Raw genomic sequence first — 13,043 nt, 5'->3', positions numbered from 1 at the left:
AGGGAGACTGTGTCCTGCCGCCCGTCATAGTGTGCCACGTAGGCATATTGTGGATTGGCATGGAGGAAAAGAACCCTTTCGATCAGGGGATCCGATTTATGACTCCTCGCATGCTTCCGGAGGAGGACGGGCCCTGGTACTATCAGCCAGGAAGGGAGCGAGACCCCTGAGGTGGACCTCCTGGGGAAGACAAACATTCGTTCGTGAGGGATCGCATTGGTGGCAGTGCACAGGAGCGACCGGATGGAGTGGAGCTCATCGGGAAGGACCACCTGCCAGCGGGAGACTGGGAGACTTCTAGACCGTAGATCTCCCTCTCCACCTGTCCGTTTCTCCGGGGGCCGTAGCTGGTCGTAGCCTGCTTGAGGCGATGCCCTTGCTAAGCAGGAACTGACGCAACTCGTCACTCATGAAAGAGGAACCCCGATCGCTATGGATGTAGGTGGGGAAATCAAATAAGGTGAAGAGACTGTGCAGGGCCTTGATGACAGTGTCAGAGGTCATGTCAGGGCATGCGATGGCGAAAGGGAAACGTGAGTACTCGTCAAAAATGTTCAGGAAGTACACTTTACGGTCAGTGGAGGGGAGGGGCCCTTTGAAGTCAATGCTAAGACGCTCAAAGGGGCGGGAAGCCTTTACCAGGTGCGCTCTGTCTGGCCGATAGAAGTGTGGTTTGCACTTCGCGCAGACCTGGCAGTCCCTGGTTATGGTCCTGACCTCCTCGATGGAGTAAAGCAGGTTGCGGGCCTTGACGAAATGAAACAAACGGGTGACAGGGGTCATTGTAGAGGGCCCAAAGTCGGTCTACTTGTGCGCTGGCACATGTACCACGGGATAGGGCATCTGGGGGCTCATTGAGCTTCCCAGGTCGATACAAGATATCGTAATTGTAGGTGGAGAGTTCGATCCTCCACCTCGGGATCTTGTCATTCTTGATCTTGCCCCGCTGCGTGTTATTAAACATGGAGGCAACCGACTGTTGGTCAGTGAGGAAAGTGAATCGCCTGCCGGCCAGGTAATGCCTCAAATGTTGCACAGCTTCCACAATGGCTTGGGCTTCCTTTTCGACAGAGGAGTGTTGAATTTCGGAGGCCTGAAGTGTATGAGAGAAGAAAGCCACTAGCCTGCCCGCCTGGTTGAGGGTAGCGGCCAGGGCAAAGTCAGACACATTGTTCTCCACCTGGAATGGGATGGACTCGTCTACTGCGTGCATTGCGGCTTTGGCAATATCTGCCTTGATGCGGTTGAAGGCCAGGCGGGCCTTAGCCGTCAGGGGAAAAATGGTAGATTTAATGAGTGGGCAGGCCTTGTCCGCATAATTGGGGACCCACTTGGCATAACAGGAGAAGAACCCCAGGCATCTCTCCAGGGCCTTGGGGGAGTGGGGGAGGGGAAGTTCCAGGAGAAGGCGTATGCGATCGGGGTCGGGCCCTAGGACCCCGTTTTCCACCACGTAGCCAAGGATGGCTAGGCGGGTTGTGCGGAAAACGCATTTCTCCTTATTATGTGAGGTTAAGGAGCTTAGCGGTGTGGAGGAAATGTTGGAGGTTAGCGTCATGGTCCTGCTGGTCATGGCCGCAGATGGTGACATTATCCAGATACGGGTACGTGGCCCGCAGCCCGTACTGGTCAACCATTCGGTCCATCATTCGTTGGAAGACCGAGACTTCATTGGTGACGCCGAAGGGGACCCTGAGGAAGTGGTAGAGGCGGCCATCTGCCTCGAAGGCAGTGTATTGGTGGTCCTCCGGGCGGATAGGGAGCTGGTGATACGCAGACTTCAACTCAACAGTGGAGAAGACTCAATACTGCGCAATCTGATTGACCATATCAGATATGCGGGGAAGTGGGTACGCATCGAGCTGCGTGTAACGGTTGATCGTCTGACTAGTCGATGACCATCCGGTGCTTCTCCCCAGTCTTGACGACCACCACTTGGGCTCTCCAGGGGCTTGTATTGGCCTCTATGATCCCTTCCTGCAGGAGTCGCTGGACCTCTGACCTGATAAAGGCCTTGTCCCGGGCACTGTATCGTCTGCTCCTAGTGGCGACGGGCTTACAGTCCGGGGTGATGGTTAGCGAAGAGCGAGGGTGGAGCGACCTTAAAGGTCGCGAGGCTACAGACAGTGAGGGGCAGCAGGGATCCACCGAACTTCAAGGTAAGGCTTCGGAGGTGGCACTGAAAATCAAGACCCAGTAATAGGGCAGCGCAGAGATGAGGGAGGATGTAGAGCTTGAAATTAGCGTACTCTACATCTTGTACCGAAAGGGTTGCGACACAGTACCCCCGGATCTCCACGGAATGTGATCCGGAAGCCAGGGAGATTTTCTGGGTCACAGGTAAAATTGGGAGGGAGCAGCGCCTTACCGTATCTGGGTGGATGAAGCTGTCAGTGCTCCCGGAGTCGAAGAGGCAGGTTGTCTCGTGCCCGTTGATCCGGATGGCCATCATGGATTTAGTGAGGTGATGAGGTCGAGACTGGTCGAAGGTGATGGAGGCGAGCTTCGGAAGGTGGGTGGGCTGGTCGAGAGTAGTGGAGGCCAGCGTCTGACTGGATGGGCAGGGGCCCCAGGTGGCGGCGGCGTGATTCCAAGATGGCGGTCCCCACGGGTCGCACGTGGCGGGTGGTGTCGAAGATGGCGGCCCCCACGGGTCGCACGTGCCGGATGACGTGGTAGATGGGGCAGTCCCGACAGGCAACACGCAGCGCTGCTGTTGCTGGGTCTGGAAACTTTAGGAACAGGTCGGGTCTGGCAGACATTGGCGAAGTGGCCCTTCTTTCCGCACCCGTTGCAGATCGCGCTCCATGCTGGGCAGCGTTGTCTGGGGTGCTTACCCTGGCCACAGAAGTAGCATCGCGGGCCTCCAGAGTTGGCGGATTGATGCGCGGCACAGGCTTGCGACGCACCCGTGTCGGGTGATGGCGGTGCCCACGACGTCCACGAGGGTGCCGCATGGTCGGAGGTGAAGGCATCCATGTTATGGAACGCCACTTCCAGCGAATTCGAGAGCTGCACTGTCTCTTGGAGACTGAGTGTACCCCCTTCTAGCAGGAATCTGAAACAAAAACATAAAATGCTGCAAAAACTCAGCAGGTCTGGCAGCATCTGTGGAGAGAGGAAGTAGTGTTTCGAGTCCGTATGACTTATCTTCAGAGCTATTTATATTAACTATAAAGTATTGCACAGGTGTGCATGCTAGGTATTACAAAGGATGAGAGACTGCCATTTCAGCTCTGGGGGCTGACTTCAATCTAGCCAAACTGACAGGTTGATAGTCTTCTGTCAATTTCTGTAAAGAGCTTCCAGGTCAGGCAGTCAAACTCGGGGGCGACCTGTGGGTGGGTTGTGGGCGATGTCAGAATGGTCGCGGAGCTGTCCGTCACGGCGCTCCCGATCGTGCAAATCTGCCCGCAACAGCCGCAGCAGCCGGCTTTTTTTAATAAACATTTTATTGATGTATTTATGGTTTTACAATAACAAAATAAACAATGTACATGAATTTATAAACATGGTGCAAAAGCCGTGTAGAAGCCGGATTTTAACTATGCCGGCTGCAAGCGGCCTTCAATAAGACCACGAACATATCAAAATAATTTGTCCGCACTGCGCATGCGTGCCCGATCACCGGTGCGCATGCGCAAAACTATGATCGGGCACGCATGTGCAGTGCAGCCGCATTTTTTTAATACAGTCGCAGCCTTTTTTTTACAAGTTCGGGGGGGGCCCGACAGCGATATCATAATCGGCGATCGGCTGAAGAATCGATTCTGACACCTAATGTGCCATCAATAACGACAGAGGACGAGTTGAGAGTGAAACTGTGGCTTTAATTAGCTTAAAGATACATGCTGGCAGCCGGCCCCAGACTGAAGGCAGAGCCGGCGGTTGGCCACCTTTTATACCTGAGCCCGAGGGGAGGAGCCACAGGCGGAGCCAGCAGGGGCAAGCCCAGGCATGTTACATACAGCAGGTATAATACAATACAGTGGTTTACCACATTCAACCCCTGTTTTAAAAAAAGGAGTCCAGCGGGGGTGAAGTGAACGGGTTGAATTATATATCGAGTCTGTCGGGGGCTTGACTTTCCGCTGTGACAGCCGCAGTCCCGGCTGTGGTGTGGATACTGGTGTCGGATGAAGTGTTGAGGCCTGCGTGTCCAGGATTCGTCTTCTGCATCACCAAGTAGATAAGTGCTGGCGACGGACCCTGAGGCTCTGGCGTGCCATGTACTGGGACTAGCGGAGTATGCTGTGGCCCTGGTACACCATGGGTAGCATTGTCTGGGGTGCTTACCCTTATTGCTAACTTTTGATTGGCTCTTAAATCGTAATTTGCTCTGTTTGTTTAACCTTTGCTCTAGAGTCGCCAGGTATCTTTATGATACCGCACGAGGTTCAAGTTCAAGTAATGGTCAATAACTCAACACACCAATTAGTAAGATTCAAATCAAAACACATTTATTATACACAGTAAGTCACTACTTATGCATAAACTCTACTTTCTAGGCTATTTCTATAACTAAAAGGCCTATACTTAGCTTCGGACTGGCCCACCAGGTCAGGGGAACAAATGGCCTTTCGTTCGGGTCCTGAGTCTGCAGGATTCAAAAGCTGGTATGGACTGGTAGCTAGGAGCGCCTGTCTCGTAGCGAACGTTGACTTGAGACTTACTTGTTTGAAGGCCGCTGGACAGTTCACCCTCAGGGGTTGCTTCGCGTTGTTGAGTGACCCTATCAAAAAGGACAATTTGAACTTGGGGGCTTTGCTTTATAGTCCCCAGGGGCTTCCCGCTCTTCGGGGCGGACCCCATACCTGGTTTCAAGTGATTAGACTTTGTTCCAATCACTTGGTTCGATTTCTCCAATGCTGGAGCGGTTCCCTGATCGTTGGGCGGTCTTTAAGTGTCTGTTAACCTCTTTTGTGTTGGCTCCTGCTGGCGCCAAGGACTCTGGCTTGGTCTTGTTTACCTTAAAATGTTTCGATTGTTCCCAGGGATCGCTTATTAATATGTAGATGGCTGCTACATTACGATGCAGATGGCTGCTGGTTTCAGTGCTGTCTGGTTGTTTTGCAGGTTCCAATATACAAGATTTTTGTATTTGCTAGTCTTTGCCTGTGTTGGCTGAATTTCCCTTCATCCTTTGCGGTTCTCCATTTTAAGTCGGGAAGTGGCCAACTCAGGTGGCTACACACCCTCCTTGTGATCCTAACACGAAGCGTGAAGGATCACATAACTGCACTGTGATCAAAGCCCCAAAATTGTCCTGACCCGGCGAGCACTCTTCTATGGCCTCCACACTGACCATAACTATGCAAGAAAATTTTAACTAACATTCTAAGTGGCGCTATGTCAAAACAGGGACATGAATTACAAAAAAAAATGTTTTAAACGGTACCTCTAACTATCCTCAATAAACTACACTCACTCAAACATTCAATCATACTAACTTCTTAAACAATACAAAATGAAAGCAGCATTTACATTTTTCCTGGCTTGGCAGTCAAGCACAGGGGAGTACAATATTTCCATGTCTTTATTTACAGAAGAACGTAAACGAATGTCCTTTATTATAGATCGAGGGGTTCGGGGTCCTGGGGATAACTGAACATAGGGGATCTTATTCTGTATACCGGGGTTCGAGCGCGGTAGGCTCTCCTTCTCCATTTCCTCATGCGGATAGTCTGCACGATGCTGCAGAGTATCGCCAACACTAATAGGGATTCGACTACGTAGGAAATGGGGTCCCACGTTATGAGCGTAACACACCATGATGGTGTATCGGAGACTATCTCGGGATTCTGTGTCCTATGGGGAAGTGAATCATTGACGGCTGGGGGGGTTGGAGTCAGGGGGTTCGCGTTCACGCGCAACCGGGTACAAATTGCAATAACGAAAAACATGTATGCCATCTTCATTGGTGTCTTCTTCTTTCTCTTCTCTTCCTTTCCATTTCATCTCTTTTCCTGGAGCTTCTGGGGTTCTGTGGGATCAAGCATAGTGTCTGTTACTATCATGGTTTAATATCTCGTCTGTTAAAATGTCCTTTTGGCCAATTCTCCCGTTACAATTTGTCACCATGTGTGACTCCCTCATTTTTCTTTTCTAAACCGAATATTCCGGACAAGACACACTTAAAAATACTGAAACAGTGCGAGCCGTCTCGCAGGCTGTGCGATTTACCATCCAAATGTTTGAGGATGTAAACAGCATAGGGTTGGCAACCTAAGGGTCGCCTGAAAACAAAACACAACTTTTTGAACCAAAAGTGCCAAAATGAGGTGCGTATGGGCCGCGACGGGTAAGATTTGGATGGAATCCCCGGGTAGGATGGTGACCAATGCCGTGTGTGCTCTACCTGAGCGTAGCTGACCAGAGGGAAGGTCCTCAGGCAGGGCGGAGACCAATGCCGTTTCTCCACTGCCTGAGCAACCGACAAGAACGGGCAAAAATGTAGTCATCGTGGGGGGTTGCCGTAAAGGTTCTACCTTCGAACCAGAAGGACAGTTATGAATGGGGGTTTGGCAAGCTCTCTGTGATGTCGGCCGATGAGTGTGCTGGCACGTTCTCATAGGTTTCTGCCGACAAATAAGGCGTGGGGCCGTGGAAAAAAAATTCCGATCTTACGTACAACATTTAACACTAACAGTAACAAACAGCATTAAACAACATGCTGCAGTTTCCATCAGAAAGGACATCGTTTCTCCCAAGCGGTTTCTTTGAAAACATCATCTGGACACCTCAGTTATCGGTTGCGAACAGGGTCGCAAAGGGGTTCTCGCTTCGGGAGTCAGACTCAAAAGTCGTCATCTTCTCCCGGATGCCGTACTCCCGAATGTATAAGGGCTGATAGGGCTGCATGGTGCGATTTGGGGTCCATCTCGTCGTTCCGGACGAGCCTGTATGAGTTGTCGATTTGACAAAAGGTGGTGTCTAGTTCTGTGGGTACTGAGCCGGGGTCGTAATCGTAGTGCGGTGGCCTTTGGTGGGGTTTATTGAGGAAAGTTATGTGGAAGGGATCACTGGAATCGTGGTCAGATTCGCTGAGTGTGGGTCCTGTTGCCTGGGGATAGTAGGGAGGCGTGCTGTGGCTATTGGCTGAGTCACAGTCGCTGCTGCTGCTGTCTGTGGGCATTCCGGGGCGGAGTCTAGAGGTCAGGGGTGGAGTCGAGGGCGAGTCCGTGGATGTGGTGGGCATGTTGGGGGAGGGTAGGGATACGTTGGCTGTGGGCGTGGCGTGGTCTGCGTCGAGCATGACGTGGTGTGCGTGGTTGGACTGTGGGCCATATGCCTTAAGCTGGTTGATATGGAACCACGCAGTCTTTCCGTTGGGGTACTTAATTTTATACACGGAGGGGCTTACTCTGTCCGCAATGGAGTACGGACGCGAATATCTAGGTGACAGGAATGTGCTGGGGTTATAAATTGAGAGCATGACCTGCTGTCCTACCTCAAACTCAGTCACATGCACTGTCTTGTCGAAACAGGCCTTGCTCGGTTTCTTTCTTGTGCCTATTCTTACTGCGGCTTCTAGCTGAGCCGTTTTTACATTTTCGACTAGCTGTTTTACTGCGTTCTCGTGTGTGAGGGCCGTCACTTCGGGGCTGGTCAGGTCCAATCCTAATAATAATTCTGTGCCTTTCATGGAGCGTCCGGTCATGAGAGTGTGTGGGGTGTAACCTGTGGAAGTTGAGATAGTATTTCTCAAACATCAGCGCAAAAGGGAGGACTGAATCCCAAGTGGTGTTGTTTTGTTGGACTATTTTTCTGAGGGTTGATTTTAGGGTCCGATTCATGCGCTCCACGATACCACTTGACTGGGGGTGGTATGCGATGTGGAATTTTTGGGTAATGACAAATATCGTGAGGACGTTCTTCATGACACGTCCCGTAAAATGGGAACCTTGGTCAGATTCAATGCTGCGGGGGCGTCTCCATCTCGTAAAGATGTGGTTGGTTAGGATCTTGGCTGTGGTCTTTGCCGTGTTAGTTCTGGATGGAAATGCCTCTACCCATTTTGTAAAAGTGTCTATGACGACTAATACGTATTTGTAACCATTCCTGCAAGGAGGCAATGGTCCTATAAAATCGATCTGGAGGTTAGTCCAGGGGCCGTTAATGGGGCGGGTGTGGCTAAGTTGAGCTTTCTTTGCGTACCTGTCCGGATTGTTCTGGGCACAGATAAGGCAATTCTCAACGTAGTGCGTTACGTCTTCTTTTAAACTTGGCCACCAACAGAGCTGCCTGAGGTGGGATCAATTCCCTGATGTCCATGACTGTCATGGAATAAACAAATAAGTTGATTCCTGTCCTTTTCAGGAACCACATAAAGGGTGTCTTTTAACATCACACCATCATGTGTGGTCAGCGCATTGTTAAATCTATCATAGGGTGCTGTAAATTTTCCTTTCAAAATCTCCCTGAGATTGCTATCCTGCTTCTGGGCCTGCACTAAATCCTCGACATTCGTCTGCGAGACCTGAACTGCATTCACTGGTGCGCTTTCGGGGGGTGTCCAAAAATATCCATGCCTGGAACCTGCTTTTGCCAGTGCATCAGCTTTTACATTTCCAAGGGGGGGAGGAACGGTGGTGACTTCGAACTTTAACAATTCCGAATGTCCTGTTCTGTGCTTTTTCTAAAAAGTGGCGGAGCAATGGGGCTGAAGGGAGGGGTTTTCCGTCTGCGGAAACAAATCCTCTTGCTTTCCACAGTGATAGGAATTCTGTAAGGCTATTGCAGACATAGAGGCTGTCCGAGTATATGTCTGCTGGGCTGGGGAAGGAATCTGGGTGATCTATAATATACGCAACGGCTGCTAGTTCTGCCGCCTGCGCGCATAAGTGGCCTGGTAGCTTTAGTGATATTTCTTCTAGGGCGCGTCCCTGCGCGTCCTCAACATAAATGCCGCATCTTGTAATGCGCTTCCCTTCTAAGACTTTGGAAGAACCATCCACATATATTCGCAAAGGTGCGCACGTGTCTGTGGGCTGGGGGCTCTGGGGTGAACTACATATCTTTCTTGGGGGTGTTTTTGCAATAAAGGGGCCTGTGTTGTGGTGCGGTGAGATGATTTCACATTCATGGGGGGTGCCTGGGTACTGAGGTTTATCGGCTAAGAAAGTGTGGGTCTTGGTCCTTTTAACAGTGATGTCCCGTCCCTGCAAAAGAAGGGTCCATCTAGCTGCTCTAATTTGACTAACTGTACCGTCCTTGAATCGTCCGTCAAGTAAAAGTTAGGTGGGGGTGTGTTCTGTGAGGATTGTATTGGGGTTTAGTCCGGTTATGTAAGAAAAATACTGAACTGCCCAGAAAACTGCGAGCAGGTGCCTTTCACAGGCCGAAAATCCCTGCTCCACAGGATCTAAAAGTCTGAAGGCGTAAGCCACGGGTCTTAACTGTTCGTGCCGTTCCTGGAGGAGCACGGCCGAAAGGGTACGGTCGGTGCTAGCTATCTCTATAGCGTAGGGGGCACGTGGGTCTGGAACTTGTAGTGCGGGGGCTGCAATGAGGGCTCTTTTCAAAACATCCACAGCATCCGTATGCTGCGGAAGCCATTCCCAAGGGGCTCCTTTCTTTAGGAGTTCCGAGAGGGGTGCTGCCTTGCTGGCGAAACAGTCAATGTGGTTTCGGCAGTAGCCAACCAGTCCTAAAAACGACCGGAGTGCTGAAACATTCTGGGGAAGGGGCAATTTGGCAATTGAGTCAATTCTTTTGTGCTTGATCTCGCGTTTACCGTGCGTGATAATTGTACCCAAATATATCACTTTGTTCTCCAAAATCTGGGCCTTTTTGGGGTTTACTTTACAACCAATTTTCTGTAGGAGTTCGGCCAGAAGCTCTATGTGCTCTGCCTTGGTGTCTGTCTGCAGTAACAGTCGTCCACATACTGGACCAGACATTCAGGGCGAGAAAATTTTGATAATCCATTTGCTAGCTATCGGTGGAAAATGGAGGGGGAGTTGTGGAATCCTTGGGGAAGGCATGTCCACGTGTACTGCTGATTTTTAAAAGTGAAGGCAAATTTGTACTGGCACACTTTTGCCAATGGAATGGACCAGAATCCATAACTGACGTCCAAAACCGTAAAATATCGTGAGTTGAGTCCCTGTTTGAGCATGGTCTCGGGACTTGTGGCTACCGTGGGGGCTGCTGCGGGAGTGATTTTTTGAGTTCCCGGTAATTGATGGTCAGTTGCCATGATCCATCGGGCTCTCTCACTGGCCAAATCGGGGCATTATTAGTGGAGGCTACTGATCTGTGTACGCCCTGCTCTAATAAGCTGTCAATCACTTTTGCGATTTCTCCCTCTGCATCTTGGGGAAATCCATATTGCTTTTGGGGTCGAGGGTCAGGTCCTGTGATTTGAACGGAACCAGTCATCCGGCCACAGTCGTGTTTGTGGGTTGCGAATGCTGTCCTGTGCTTATGCAGAACTGCCCTAACCTGCTTGTCTGTGCTAATTGTGGTCGGGTCCAACCAAAATTCGTCGACTGCGCTAATCTTGTTTGCATATTCTCCTATTGTAAGCGTTGCGGGGCTCTTGCGGATTTTGCCATTCTCCAAACCCATTGGTTGACTGGATCAAAGGACAGGTTGTGGGAATTCATAAAATCAATTCCCAAAATGTGTTCTGCTGTGTGGGGCAGGTCGACTAAGACTATGGGGTGCTTGGTGGTGATGTTGCCGATTTGAATGGGTACAGAGGCTGTGATGTGTCCCTGCTGTGAATGGCCTGTAAAGCCGCTGAGGGTGATGGTGGCTGTAGTGGGCCACTTGTCTTTCTGGAATATGGTGGAGGGATTTATTGTGGTGCAGGAGCCTCCTGTGTCCCAGAGAAATACGATGGGCTGTCCCCGTATCCTTGCTGCAACTAATGGTCGGCCGGACCTATCCCAAAGGGTGTCGCAGACCCAACTGGGGGAGCCCGAACACCGTCAGTCCATTCCGTTCATGTCTGCTTGGTCTGAACGGGTGCTCACACTATGTATGGGCTCTGTTCTATTCTTATTCAGAGTGCCTGCCTGCTGGGCTCTCTGTGGCTTACGTGGGACATTGCATTCTCATGCAAAGTGTCAACTGTCCACAGTTGTAACACTCCTGTGGCTTTTGTGGGGGGCTGTTCCTGCCTTCGTTCACCCATGCGGGATTCTGGTGCGTTTTTACTGTGTGGATGTCTGCTTCTGCCTGCTGTTCCTCGGGTTTCCTATCTGCGGGTTTGTTTTGTACAGACTGCTCCCAGGTGCAGGACAATCTTTTTAAAACCCATTTCTCATTGTGGGCTTCCTCTGAGGGGTCATAACTCGTACAGGCTTTTTGTCCTGCCTCTGTGGCATGGGAGATAAGGGTGCGGCTCCATTTGGCCATACCGTCTTGGGACAAATGGGACTAGTTCTAAATTACCGAAAACTGCTGTGAAATGGATCCACAGGCGTCCAGCAAACGCTGTGGGGTGTCCGTCTTTTTCTGCCTGCACTTATTCAGGCCTTCTACGGGGTCACCTCTGTTGTAGCCGATCGCGTCTAGGATCGCTGCATGCATGTCTGCAAGGGTGCCTCCTCCTACATTCTGTGGGTCGGGAAGGGCTGCTACGACGGAAGGGTCTAAACTCAAAGCTGTGAGCTTCACGTGCTCACGCTCGTCCAGGCCGTACATGGTCACCTGCTGCTTTACTCGAGCAAAGAAGTGGTGGGGGTCTGAGGTGGGGAGGAACGATGTGATTTTCTCGCACGCGTCCCGTAATTGGGTCACGGTTAAGGGGGTCGTGTACAGGAATTCCGTGTCTCCTTCCGAGGTGACTGTGCGGTGGGTGGTTACTGGAGTCATTGGTGCCTGAACTATATGCGATGTGGGGGGTTGGGGCGCTTTTCTCTCCTGGGGCTTTCCTTGCGCACCTGTTCCCTGAACATGCGCGGTCTCATTTAATTTTTCTCAATCCGGGCCGTCTTCCTCATCTAATTGGGATCCAAAGGTGCTCTGGAATCCATTCTGAACTGAAAGTAAAGATTGCAGTTCGGCAATCTGCTTCCGGCACTTTGCGTGATCTAGTGAGCTCTGTCTGTGCTCCGTGGTGGTAGTATGGAGTGCTCTTAATGCTGCTTTCAGGTCGCTACACTGTCTTTGCAATGCCTCTACCTGTTTCTCTGTTTCTTCTCTTACCAAGACTGCACGTTGCGTGTCCTGATAGGCCTTTTCGTACTGTGTCTGGAAGCTGCTTAGGTGCGCCAGACAAGATGGTGTGCCCACTTGGCATCATCCATCTCTCCGTCCTTTGCTGCTAACTTCCTTCTTAATTCTACGTTTTCTTTCTCTATCTCGCTCACATCGGCCTTGCTCATTCGATGTGCCTCCTCTATCTCTCTGCGGAGCGTCCAAAAGACCTCCTCTGTGCCTCGCAATTGTGCCAAACAGCACACGATTGCCATCGGCTTGCGAGCTTTTCCCAAGCTTTTCTTATGGATTTCGCTCAGGTTCTCCCACCAAGTATGTCGTACACTCCCGGGACCTGCTTCCTCATTATCACAGAATTCGCTCCAGAGGGGCCATCCTTTCCCTTTGAGGTACTTTCTGATTTCCTCTTCCCAAACGGGACACTGTCCTACTCTACTGCTGGTCGCTGCGACCACGAATTCCTCGGGGTTCATGAGGCGTTGCATTGCCTGCATTGCCATCTTTCCTCTCTAAATACTTCTCTTAAAATTTGGAACAAGGGGTATTAAGGCGGTGCTGTAATTACGGGTACGGCTTTCGCTATTTTCCGGAATACAAACTCCCAACAGTTTTATCGCAACAAAAAATCTATCAGTTTACCTTATAGCCCTGTTAGTTACGCATGCATTAACACACTTCCGAATTATGAGGATTGATCAGAACTGCTTGAACACTTGCGGTTTTTCTGTTCCCAATTGGAATTCTAATTCAAATTTTGGGTTCTCCCGGAGTGGTTAAGCCACTTCTAGATCGGGTTCCTTCAGGATGTCGCCAGTAATATGTTGCTAACTTTTGTTTGGCTCTTAAATCGTAATTTGCTCTGTTTGTTTAAC

General features: G+C 50.7%; 1 protein-coding gene across 5 annotated transcripts in view; it reads left to right on the top strand.

Moving 5' to 3' along the window:
• LOC140408721 (coiled-coil domain-containing protein 158-like) overlaps positions 1–13,043 on the top strand; it is a 418,982-nt gene that overhangs the window by 352,689 nt on the left and 53,250 nt on the right. The window lies entirely within an intron of this gene.

The sequence above is a fragment of the Scyliorhinus torazame genome, chromosome 3 (genome assembly GCF_047496885.1).
Source record: "Scyliorhinus torazame isolate Kashiwa2021f chromosome 3, sScyTor2.1, whole genome shotgun sequence".
Taxonomy (NCBI): domain Eukaryota; kingdom Metazoa; phylum Chordata; class Chondrichthyes; order Carcharhiniformes; family Scyliorhinidae; genus Scyliorhinus; species Scyliorhinus torazame.
The sequence above is the reverse complement of the archived record's forward strand: the minus strand, read 5'-3'. Positions and strand labels throughout refer to the sequence as shown.